We start from the raw sequence: 13160 nt of genomic DNA, 5'->3' as shown, positions 1-13160 counted from the left end.
CCCCCGGTCAGCGGTTGCAGCGCGCCTGGTCGATGTCGTTCAGAGCGCGCCACTCGTTTGGTGAAGCCGGAGAGCGCTCGCAGAACAGGACCCAAAACGGCTCAGACCTCCGACCTCTGGGGCCGGCCCCGGTGTTTAAGGAAGCCAACGTTGAAACACCCCCCACACCCCACCAATCTCCCTCTAGTCGCGAGCCACTCTTCCACGGTTTCTCTGCGGCGTATGTGCGGCGAGTGATCTGTACACGAGACAGCGGCTGGGGAGATGTTGGGGGTTGGGAGAAGTTGGGGCGGGAGGGGGGTCTGCTTCCCGGAGGAGCACAGAGTAGGTCACGGGGAGGCGTGGGAGAGAAGTGAGCGAGAGTTCGTATGCCGTGTAAAAAAAACGACAAGTGAATTATGAATTAAAAATTCGGAGCACAGAATTGCAGCCACAATCTCAATTCGACCGGAAAGTGATTGGTTTCGATAAGGCAGCGTGCCCTTTGCGAATGAAGCTTCACACGCACCGTCTCAAAAGCTGGCAAGGCCTTTTTGCCATGATTGTATTCGAGACGAGTTATTATCCCCGTTGTCGAATGCCTGCACATTGGTCAAAACACTTCATCAACATCTGTGCGATGAACAACGGCCAATATAAAAAAGCAAACAAACTAAAACATTATCTGCACATGTTGGCTTTGCTTGGCGGGTTCTCAAAACTGTTTGGTTAAAGTTTTCCACGTGAAGAGAGATGGAACACCGACGCAGCTGCTTCTGCTCTGCACAATAAATTCGCAACCCCGAGTTTAATTTCGGGCCACGGCTACCATCGGTGGCGAAACATTTCTTAACAGAGAACGGTGGCACTCCCTTCACAGACTCGCTCTGACCAGCAGAGTTTCGTAAAACAACTGCCACGACCGACACAGCACGGGAAGCATGCTTTCATCGAGAAAAAGGATTGCAACTTAAGGGGGTGCGCGAATTAATGTTTTCATAATATTGCACCGGGGCGCCAAATGAAATGCTACCTCGCTGCGCGACACTGCACGCAATAAATAAATTGACGCCTGTGGCAAATCCTCTGAACGAGTCGAGTGTTTTCTATGCGTAAGCATCTCCCATCCGAGTTTAGGATTCTTGTGCAGGTGGCTATGCGCGTAAGTTAGGAAGTCTAAACTACAAGAAAAGAGTTCCGGATGATGAATTAACAATTATCTGCTTTGAAATGTCTCGGCGATTGCAAATGAATTGTTGTGCACCGGCAAAGACGAATAATTTCACTTTGCCTCTATACCGAGAGAGAGATTACTCGCTAAAAATCACAAACCACCCCCCCAATCTCCAGTCCAGTGTTTTTTTTGCGGGGGGGGGGGGGGTGGGAAAACAACAGTCCAAGTTTCTTAAATCCCACGCTGCACCTCCACGAGCCCATCTTTGTCTACCCAGCAGTATAAAAAAAACCTATACATTTAAAAGTATTTTAATTTTCCTAGTTAAGGCTCAATGAGCTATACAGATCGTTTTTTAGAAGCGACCTGGCCACAAATGATATCTCAACGAAGCGGCTTATCACGTGGAAATGTTTAGCAGTAGCCAAATACTCTAAAGAGGGCACATCGATCACGAGGGAAAATACTGGAAGACCCGGAGAAAAATCCACACGAACCATGGGGAGAGAGAGTTATGCAAACTCCAAATATGCAGGCTTCAAGAGACGGGTCAAACTCACGACCTCCTGCACACCAGGCAAGGTTGTTAACATCTCACCAACACCACAAGTCGACCCGGTAAGGACGTGGGGTAAAGTGTGGGATTGGGGCTCTGAAAAACAGCTCCCCCCCCTTCTCGTCGAGGACCTTCCACCAGCAGCGGGGTGCAAAGCAGGAAATTGCAGCGCTGCGCCTTTTACCTTTGGGCATGGCGCAGTAAAAACACATGACGCGTCTTTCTTTCTAAAATGCCAATTAAAAAACACCCACGTTAACCTTCGCGACTGCCAAATTGGAACCACATCTTCCCTTCGCTCTCAGTGACCCCCACTAACAGAACCAACATTGACACTTTTAATTCCATATTCAGTAGGTAACTGTGAAAGTGGGGCACATGACCTTGCAATTTCCTGCTCATGCCACTGCTGGCAGAAGGGCCTCCCCCACTATAGAGCTCCCTCGAGAGAGGATATTTTGGCCTTCTCTTCCACAATATCCAGGCATCTTGGAAAAAATGGAAGTATCCACACTTTGCCCCACCACACGCGACTCGCATATTACCTAACTACGTAGAACTTCTTTCACACCGTACGTGGCCAAACGTAATCAGAGTTGCTAACTAGACCTGTCTATACTGTTGGATGGAGTGGCAGGGGGGGGGGGTATCCAAGAAACTTGCACCCATTGTTTCAACTGCTCCACCACATCAGGGCCAAATCGAACCAGAGATTCCTGGATTAGAAGTCCACACTGGGGAATTGAATTGCCAAGTTGTTTTAGACAACATAAATATTTTAATAGTATGACGAGTTTAAAATCTCTGCAACTTGCTTATACAGCGATATCTTTTAAAAATGTGTCAATATTTGTGTAAGAAATATATATTTCCCCTCCAATTCTATTTCCCCTCATACTATTGGCGTCACATCATCGTGAACAAACAATTCATGCGCGTCGGAAGCGGATATCACAGACCTACCTCTGGAGATTATTTCAAGTGACCACATTATCGGCAGATCACATTGACAGCAACGTTTGGCACAGGGCAGCGAGCGATATTTGTAATCCTCAGGGAGATGGAATTAAGCCAAATTAAGGGTAGAACCAAATTTAATGCGATTGGTTTTTTTTCCGTTCGTGCAGTCGTTGTTTGCGACCAAGCCGAGATAAAAAATTCAATGCACTTGAGATTCTGGGAAAAAAATTAAAATAAAAATCACAGGCAGCTGCCGCTAATTCAAACCCAGGATCTCAGCAGAGCCAACTTTCCCTGCTCGGACCTCCGAGCCAGCAAGCCACCTCTTGGATTATTAAAAAATTAGGGTCACGTGTTTTTATATTCGTTAAAATGCACAAATAATGCAATGCCCAGATGAAGCGCCAGATAATAACCTTTGCTCGTTATAAAATACGATGACACCACCAAAAAAAACTAAAACAAACTTAAATGTGGAAACGTAACTTTTCACCATCACGCCGCGTGTTCCCGTGTGGCACCGTCTTCCCGCGTGTAACACGGGCGATGAAATATACATCAAAGGACACCATTAACAAGGCTCTCCCCGCATGCGGTGGAAAGTGTCAACTCTTCGACTGCTCCACGCAGAGAATTACGCGGCACCCTCGCCAGACGAGCATGCACACCAAGAACCATCGCATGCATACGTAGTAGGGCCCATAATCAACGTTTTAAGGTTTAGATTGCGTTATTTATAAATGTGTCGTAACCCTCCACCATCCGACACGGCCAATCAGTAAAAAAAAAAAGTGTCACGTTGACAAAAGACAAATAGTGCACTGCTTTAGCCCACCGGTGTGTTGAAGCGTGAAACCACAACATTTACAATTTTGTGTACGACGTTTCGCTGGTAATTGCATCCAGCATCATCGGGCAATTCGCCCTTTCATTCTGCCACTTCAAGACATTTCCACAACAAGACCCCCCCCCCTCCCCGATTTCAGCAGGTGTTCAGTCGGATTTCAGCGCACGTGTGTGTACACGTGCATGCTCATGACTAAGGGGTCGAAAACGAAAAGAGCAAGTGCAATTTTTTGTGTTTGAATCCGGTCAAAAAAGAAAATAAACTTGCAATATTTCAAGAGCCGCAATGCACGTGGGTAATAAATGACGTCACAAAGCAGTCCTTAAAGAGCCGCATGCAGCCACAGGTTGCCAATCCCTGCCCATGACCAAAAATCACCCGCAAAGCGCTCACATCTCGTCGGAACTTGGGAAGTAAAGAGGGCAGCAATGGCAAAACACGATTACGAACACATCATGGACCTCGCAGTGTACGGTTTATCATCGCGCTGGCGTATCGTGGCAACCCAGGCGCGATGCGCAGTTTGGTTTTCCAGTTGGCATCGTCCAGGAAGCTGTGGGGAGAAGTTTAAACTCCGTAGAGAAGGGTTTCCCTCAAGTTTCAAATTGATTGTGTGTTTGACCAGGTGAGAAACGCAAGGGATCATACGTCGAGCAAATCACTCGAATAGAGCCGTAGAGCACAGTCACATGAGAAGAACGGAAACTTTGCACAAATAATCAATCAGTCTAAAATTATACTTCCCAAACCGGTCCTCATTAAAATGAGGCCGCAGTGTTAGAAATCATCTTTGGAAGACCACATTAGAAGACTATGCAGCCAAGGGGTTGTGCACAAAAAGTTAAAAAAAAATTGTGAGAAAAATATTGAGAGGCATTATTTACCGTGTTATTAACATTCTGCACAAGGAAGCTGGGCGATTAGTCTTGTTTAAAAACACGTAGGCTTTCGCGACCAATATCATCCATAAAACACAGGTTTTTTTTAGGTTAGATCGCACAAATGTGTGTCGTTAACCCCACCACCACCCGACACAGCCAGTTAAGGTTCGTCACGTCAACAGAACGTGCCAATACGTACAGCACTAACCGGTGCGTTGCTGGAGAACAAAGCCACAACAGATGTGGCAGTCACCTGATGAAGCTAGTTGTAATTACTGGCGAAACGTTGTACCCGCATTGTAAATAATTGTGGCTTTGCTCTCCAACAACAGCACACCGGTGTGCTGCACGAATTTACACGTTCCGTTTACGTGACAAACATTACTGATTAGCCGTGTCGGGTGGTGGCAGGTTTAACCTGCCACCACCCGTCATATATTTACGCGATCTACCCCCCCCAAAAAAAACCTGTATTATGGATTTAGTCCTGCATGATCATGCTCGGTGTCAAATTAGGACTCATTTATTACAGAAAGGCGCCTTTCCTTAAAAATTGGTCAGCTCATCAAATCTCGACTGCTGATAAGACCGCGAATACCAAGGCCGCGAATGCCAAAAGCGGTCTAGAGTTTGCTTATATTGGAACCAACGCTGCTGAAAAGACGTATCCCCAGAAGGCTGTGAGGCCGATGGGGGGTCGTGGAGGAAAATGAGAGGAAGGAGCTCTTAATTGTTTGTTTATACTGGTAGGAACCTCCTGGTTACACCAGCCCACAGGGGATTATTGTGTCCGTCTATCCGTCGTGCAGGGAGGGGCTGGGTGGGGAGGGAGGGGCTGAGTGGGGAGGGTGGGGAGGGGCTGGGCGGGAAGGGGAGGATGGGGGGGGGTGGGGCGTGGGAGGGGTGGGGCTGGGTGGGGAGGGGCTGGTCACCCCGTGGTGCCCTTATAAAACTCAACGTTTAACCTACTCACGCCGGCTTTTGCCCGCCCTCACAGGTCGGGCATATTTGCGGAATACACCACGCCGCCGTTGACCCTGGCCATTGACCGAGCAACCCAACGTTCCTACCAGCTCCCTCCGCAGGAATGTGTTAACCCTGTAAACTTAGTTGTGCACATTTTTATATTTTAAAAAAACCTTCCCGTTACATTACGCACCTAAAAATCAAGTTGTGTTTCGCATCACTCGTGCAATTATCTATTGGCGATAGCTGCGAGTACTTTTTGTCACATTAATTATCAACAATCGCCACCTTCCATCGGAAATTACACGATGCTGCACAATCCCGTCGCGACAAAAACACAAAGATCCCCTGTATAACCCGATTACTGTTGAGACAAGCGCTGTTAGCAAGCAACGATGGAACACGAGGGGGTGGGTGGCCAATACCACACCTTTGTCTCCCAAGTGGCGATGCTTTTACACACCGTACTCATTTGAGGCAGAGTCGGCCTAGGGGAGGCCCAGGATTGGGTTAAGATAATAGTCACCGGTGTTGGCCATGAGCGGGAGTAGAACTCGGGTCGCCAGGTTCGTAGCGCAGCGCGCTAACCGCTGCAATACCGTTCTCCACAATCCCGTCACGAAAAACACACATTGTGTGCCCTATTCATTACCACCCCCATTTACCATTGGCGTATATATAAATATATGCTTAAATCATATTTTTCAATTAGGCCGGGTGAAAAGGACAATCCAAACCTTTTTTTACAATGTTTTCCATCTTCAAGACCATGATAAAACATGATTATACCGAGGAAATATAATTTTGCAAAAACGAACTTGAAAATTTAGCTCGTGAATCTACATAAAGTGTAAATGTAAAGGATATAACAATAGTTTTTTTTTATTTTGCCAAGGAAAGCATTGTCGGGCTTCAAAGTCCCTCTTTCAGGAGGGCCCTGCAATTAGAATGTTGGACCCAGTCGGTGATCATCAGGACACGTGGGAGTAAACTGGAGAAACCCATCACAAGGGGGTGACACTTAGCACTGCGCCACATATTTGGTCTCGCCCTCAACTCTACACCGACACTACGTGGCAAGCCTTGGCGATCACCCATACAATTAAAAGCCAGGCTCAAGCCTGCTTAGCATCAGAGATCCTATGAGATTGGGCACAGCGATTTGGTCATGCGGTTTGTTGTAGGTTAGAGATGTAAATAAATATTCCATCTCTTATCTTTTGGATTAACTTAACCCCTCGTCGTTATACAACATACGGCAATATAATAGGATTGGTTATATTTAAAATGCATGTATAAATGAGCGTGCAATATAAATACATGCAACATTCACAATTTTACAGCCTGTATTAAAAATAAACACTGCCAATTTGAAACTGACCAAAGGCATCCCAAACACTTTGCTGGTTATGGAGGTTTTGTTGGGCCATACTTCACCATTCCACTCAATACAAGTTGGTGATGTGGAGCCCTAGGACCAGAGCAGACATTAGAGGCATGAGTGCATGACCGATATTGGCCGTACGCAGAGATTCAAATATCAGTTTGCTGGATACTATTATACTAAAAAAACTATTTTCATTATACCAGGTAAAGCCCCCCGAGCTATATAGCTCTTTTTCAGAAGTGACCTGGCCACAAATGGATAGTCCAACAAAGTGGCTCATGTGGAATGTATAGAAGCCAAATAATAGAAGGGCACGTTTCTAAACGTGGCAGGAAAAACTGGAGGACCCGGAAAAAAATAAATCCACGCGACCACGGGGAGAACACACAAATTCCAAATATACAGCTTTGAGGGCCGGGGATGGAACCCACGACCTCCTGTATACCAGGTAAGGTAGATAGCATCTCGCCACCATGGCGTGCAAACCAATGCTCTCCAACTCACCCTACCCTTAAATGCTCTATATATATCAGCAGCAGCCGCCATGGTTAAAACGACTGCTGAATTAAGGCCTCCAAACCGCCACCGACTCATGCTATTCAGCGAAAAAACAATCCAGCTAGCACATGACAAACGGTCTCTCGGACGGGTTCCATTCCTTAGCGGTCACTCCATAATCATTCCCGACCATTGTTCATGGTCTCCTAGCGCCGTGACCCTCCCCAAGTCCACTTACTTTTTGCAGTTTCGGACGAGGACTCTGAACGTATTCTCCAAAAAATCCACGCGTTTCTGTCTCTAAATATGATTATCAGCATGCAACAGTGTGTGCATGCACTTCTTTGCGCACACACACTTTAGGTTGCGTTTTATTAAATCCGTTTTCTTTGTCTAGGATCGTGTTGCTGAACCGTACGTCTTAAGAATAGGCGATAGTGCATTTTGGATAAAACATTATTCGGGAAGGCACAAACGTGTCAATATAATTATATAAGGTTGCACCCATACAGCATTTGTCAAAAGAGAAAGATTACATGGAATTATCATAATTTGTTCACGCCGCAGCTGGTACGTACATCATGTTCAATGGAAACGTGAAGATGCAGACTATGAGATATTCGTGTTGTTTTCTCATTATTTTCACTTTCGTGCCGACATGCATCTGGGATGGTAGCAATTTGCCGCTTCAATCGCCATAGCATACCTTTCCTTTATAATATTTTTATTTACACACACACACACTTACGACAGCCTGTGTTTTGGAATTATTTTCTAATGTCCGAGTGTTTACTGGTTTGTTCGTTAGAAAATTGTAGCCAATTAATCCATTGCGATACGACTTTTTTGCAATCGAAAGGTTAAACAAAATTAATCAAACATTCATTGACGATTAAGAAATACTGTATTTCTATCAGGGCATGGTAACAGATATAACGTACATGGAGCAATAAACATAGCTGCCCAGAATAAACATGGATACACTATTGTAATATAAATACAACCGTTTCAAAGAACAAAAACACACCTCAACCCAATTGGCTTTCTATAATTATGTTAACCGGCAGGCTTTATTAAAGCAAAAAAATATATATATATAACCGACCTGGTTTCAACCTTTTACAATCCTCATCGGCAGTCAGGACAAAATGGATAATTTACTGTCAGTTTACCAGGCATTATTGGCAAAAAAAGCACATCTCCCTTCAACAATAAAAAAACCCGACATGCCCCCCTCATTGATCGAATGAAATACTGCAGCGCATTAAAAGTGTGCCGATGAAAATGTTTGCAGCGCTGATGCCAATGAGGGTGGCCAGGTGTTGCCAGACTTCGTAATCAGGGTCGCGCACACACACACACACACAATCGTCAGCGGCCCAATTCCATCAGCGTTCATCATCCTCAGGGCAACCCAGCAGGAGAGCTGGCCAACTTAAAACTGCTTCGACTCCATCCGCTGCATGCGTTATTCATATTCACAAGCGATCAAAGCAAATTTTTTTTAATATCGAATTTACAAATACTCTCACATCGTGGTCCTTCATGTGATAATAATAATAACGATTTAAAGCTTTCGTGACTGCAGTGATTCATATTCTTGGTTCTTTCAGTAAAGTCACGTAGAAGGGAAACAATAAAATAAAAATAAAACAATACAATTATCACGACGTTTCGATTGCAACACAAGCAATCATCATCACGTGTGAAAACCACAGCAAGAAAATTTGATGAGGATTGCTTGTGTTGCAATAGAAACGTCGTAAGAATTATTTGTTATTTTTATTATTATATTATTTCCCTTCTACGTGACTTTACCGAAAGAACCAAGAATATAATAATAATAATAATACCGCTCAGCTCTTTGGCACTGCTGGATTAAAGGTCTTCCAACACGGCTCTGCGCACTTCACCATGCCGGTCGTCAGTGCCGATTGAAGACGTCACTTGAAATTGATGTCAGCCACAGCTGAGAATCAGCACGCAGGATTTTGTAGGTCCCGTAGCACAAAAGTCTAACCGATGCACGTCACTATTCCACCACTTACCTCGGGTATCGTTAACAAGCGATATCGAAACAAAACGCTGAAAAAAAGAACCAGTTTAAAAACTTTCCCAAAACAAAGTGCACATTGTTATACTTTTTGGTTTTTTCGGTAAAGTGACGTAGGAAAAAAATAAATTAAATACATTAAATCACGACGTTTCGGAGGCAACACAAGCTTCCGTCTTCAGTTGGAACCGTCACAGCAAAATTACTGTATCACGTGATACAGTAACGGTTCCACCTAAAGACGGGAGCTTGCGTTGCCTGCGAAACGTCGTGATTTTTTTTTACCTACGTGACCTTACCGAAAAAAACAAGGAGTATGGACCCTTGCAGTCACGAAAACTTCAAATCTACACATTGTTAGTTGTTTTATGTGCAAGCTTTGTTTACGTTTCAATTTTAGTCGTTTGAACGTGTTGTTTTTTATAACCAGACAAAAAGCCAATGGAATAGAATAAATGTACCTCCTTTGCAAGGGGGATTTTGGTTCTGACGGGGGAAAAAAACCCCAGGAAGTGAGTTCCAGCAAAAGCCATTAGGGAAATTGGTCGATTCCAAAATCGTATGGCTGTTGATCCAACGCTGTCACGCGCCTAGGGTGGGACATGCCACCTACAATTAAGTTTATTTAACATGTTATACAGATGACCCCCGTTTATACAGCTGTCTGTGTATTTAAAAAAAAGGCAAGCTCCATGGTGCATCACCACAACACGAAAAAACATCAATATTTGCTACAACAGCAACAACCACCTCAGATTTTGCACAAATTTCCGTCTCGAGACCATACCCCCCCCCGCCCAATGCCATCCTTCCAAGGTAGCTCTCGCACACGATGCTGCGTCTTTGCGACCGCTTCAACTGCCGCCGTGGCTAAGAACGATCATCCCCAGCAGCATTGCGCACGCAACCTCAAGACAAAACTGCTTGGGTTTTAGTGGCGTCCTAACCCTGCTCCCAACCTAGAGTCATAACCGTAAGACCCCCTCGCTTAGCAACGTGTTTATGTTTTAAAAATCTGATCCCGCTTGTGCTATCGGTGTCACATCGTGAGATGCCATATCCATTTTTGGATCTGGGAGCAGTGCAATCCTTCGTCAAATAAATAACTGCCCACGAAGTGGACATCTCAGGAGCTGCGCGTGAGGTTGCCTTCAAGCCCTCTTGGTCCACACAATTATGGGGCAGTACTTTTCCCCCCCCCACTCACCGTCACCTAGAGTACATTTTACCACATTACCGTACCAGGCAGTCAAACTTAAAAAACGCAAAATTTCTTAAAGCTAAAATATCGACAAATTAAGTGTAATACCACATTTTTTTATTTTTTTTTGGTGTGCAGTTGTTGATAGCTAGACCCACAACAAGCTCACAGTTATTTGAGAACCTTTCATTATTAACCACAGGTGACATCCATGATTCAAACTCAAAATCTCAGTGGTGGCAGTTCAGCAGCACTATGATCTGAGCCACTTAATGTTTACGTAACGACAATATATATCGGGCCGTAAGATGGCAAGCAATTGCATGTAATGACGAACAGATGTTGCATCACGTGTGCCTATTGCAAGACATCTCAGCCAGTCGACCCATGTGGCACCTGGGTCTGTCCCGTGACCTCGCATCAGCGAGCCTTCAACACTTCACGTGGCCTCAAAGTGCACATAGCCTGGCACAAGCGCCATGGTGATGTCACCGCCACTTAGTGGCGAATTGCGGTTGTTGTTGTATGTGTGTGTCACTGTGTGTCACTGTGTGGGGAGTGGTAGTGTAGCGGTTAGCGCGCTGCGCTACGAACCTGGCGACCCGGGTTCGATTCTCGCTGACGGCCAACACCCGGGTGGCGATTATCTGAACCGGTCCCGGGCATCCCCTCAGTCGACTCAGCCTCAAATGAGTACCTGGTGTGGTGTGTAAAACATCGGCACTGGGGAAGACAAAGGCGGCCGGGCGTGGTACTGGCCACCACCCCCCCCCCCCTCGTGTGCCGTGTCGGCCAACATAGGTGCTCGCTAATAGCACTTGCCCCAATAGCTTGTTGCAGGCTATACGGGGAATCTTTGTCTTTGGTGTTTGAAGGAGATGACCGAGTGGGGTTTTGAATGGCGTATGCGACACGGTGGTTCGAACACGGTCACAGTGTCCGAGCCACCGGTTTTGTGGTGAACACCGTCTCAAAAGCCACGTGAACATCGAAAATCAACCAGAACCTTCGCGAGCGGCTGAAAGGGGGAAAAAAAATAAAAATCACGAACCACCGATTTGTACAGACAGGCCTTCGTTGATGGGCTACAATTTAAATAATCACCGCGGATGCTTTCTCAACTTGTCACCACATCCCCTGTAATCTGGGTTACATGCGGGAGGGGGGACACTGGAGTATTATGGCGAGCTGAATAACTCCGTGCGCCACACCGAAAGGCTCACACGCTGTGGATGCAGTTTAAACATTCGCACTTCCGTGTTATTTATGGCTCCCCGTTCTCTTTACCCCCCCTCCCCTCCACGTGTACAATAAAACAACATCAGGGCCTTGCGACAGGCGATGGGAACCACTGTTACACGGTATTATTACACGTGACATGTTCGACCTTCACGTATCGATCCTGATCAATTAACCGCCCCGTGTGGATCTAGTGCAGAAATTGTTCAGGGCGCAACGGTAATTTTTCTACAGATGTTGACAAAAGTTGACATTTTCACGTGTAAATAAAAGCATTCTTAATCTCGCCCATGAAATTCACCTCCCTTCAAAAGCACAGCATCGACCCCCTTGCGATTTATTTTTAACCAACAACCTATTTGTGCGTTTTATTACAGATGTCCTACAGACGTTCTCACTCGTCTGACTTTTTTTCTTTACATAGTCGTCAATACCCCCAGTCTCCGGCGAGTTCGATATGCGACGTTGGTAACACGGCACGATAATAAAAAAAAATCACACGAGCGATTCAGGTTTGGCCAAGCCATTCATTTGCCATTTGTTCAGCATCACCAGGAATAAAGATGTGCACGGAGAGATTTTTTTTCCCTCCCACACAACCTCGCCATCACAGCCAGCGTGCATCGGGAACATGAAAAAAACACAAACTTACCGACTCGATAATTGGCTGCCTGCAGACACTCTCTCGTGGCCCACAACTTATGGGGCCGCAATTGCCCAAAACACAAAGATCCCCCATAGAGCCTTTTAGAAACGGTTGGCACAAGTTGCTGTTAGCGAGCAACTACGATGGCCAGCACGGCACGCAGAGCCGGTGGGGTGTGCTTACACCACTGGTTCAAATATTTCACCATTGTTATTGGTCATGAGCAGGAATCTAACTCGGATTTAAAGCATGGTGTGCTAACCACTACACCAAGGCATCCGCCCGACATCAAGTGGGCCATGCGGGTCGTTTGACCACACTTCATCACGCTGGTCATGTTATCTGTGGTTGGGAGTCGAACTCGTGTCCATCAGGTGCATAGTACAGTGCACGAACCACCGAGTCACCACCCCCACCACCCAACAGGAGACAAAACGTTTAAAACCTAAATTGGTGGAAAATGTCCTGCTAGTAATTAGGCATATAATCAGCAGTAGAGTACAATAAATTCGTCATTAGAATGCCATTAAGCGGGACCGGGCTATTATATTACAAATATAGCAAGTACAAATTTAAAAGACTACCCATTTCCTGTTTATTATTACAGGAGTTTCAAATGGCACATTCAGAAGAAAACACCACCGTTCCCCCCCCCCCTCCAATTACTTTCACTACACGCCACGAAACAATTCTATAAACACTTGATGATCGATGCGATGATGCTGCAAATCGATGTTACCATATTTAACCGTGGCATGTGGTTGGTGAGCGAG

General features: G+C 45.7%; 1 protein-coding gene across 7 annotated transcripts in view; it reads right to left on the bottom strand.

Moving 5' to 3' along the window:
- LOC144733531 (dystrophin-like) overlaps positions 1 to 13160 on the bottom strand; it is a 393684-nt gene that overhangs the window by 372797 nt on the left and 7727 nt on the right. The gene's annotated exons all lie outside the window — the stretch shown is intronic.

This window comes from Lampetra planeri, chromosome 47, assembly GCF_965212315.1.
Source record: "Lampetra planeri chromosome 47, kcLamPlan1.2.h2, whole genome shotgun sequence".
Classification (NCBI taxonomy): Eukaryota; Metazoa; Chordata; class Hyperoartia; order Petromyzontiformes; family Petromyzontidae; genus Lampetra; species Lampetra planeri.
The sequence above is the reverse complement of the archived record's forward strand: the minus strand, read 5'-3'. Positions and strand labels throughout refer to the sequence as shown.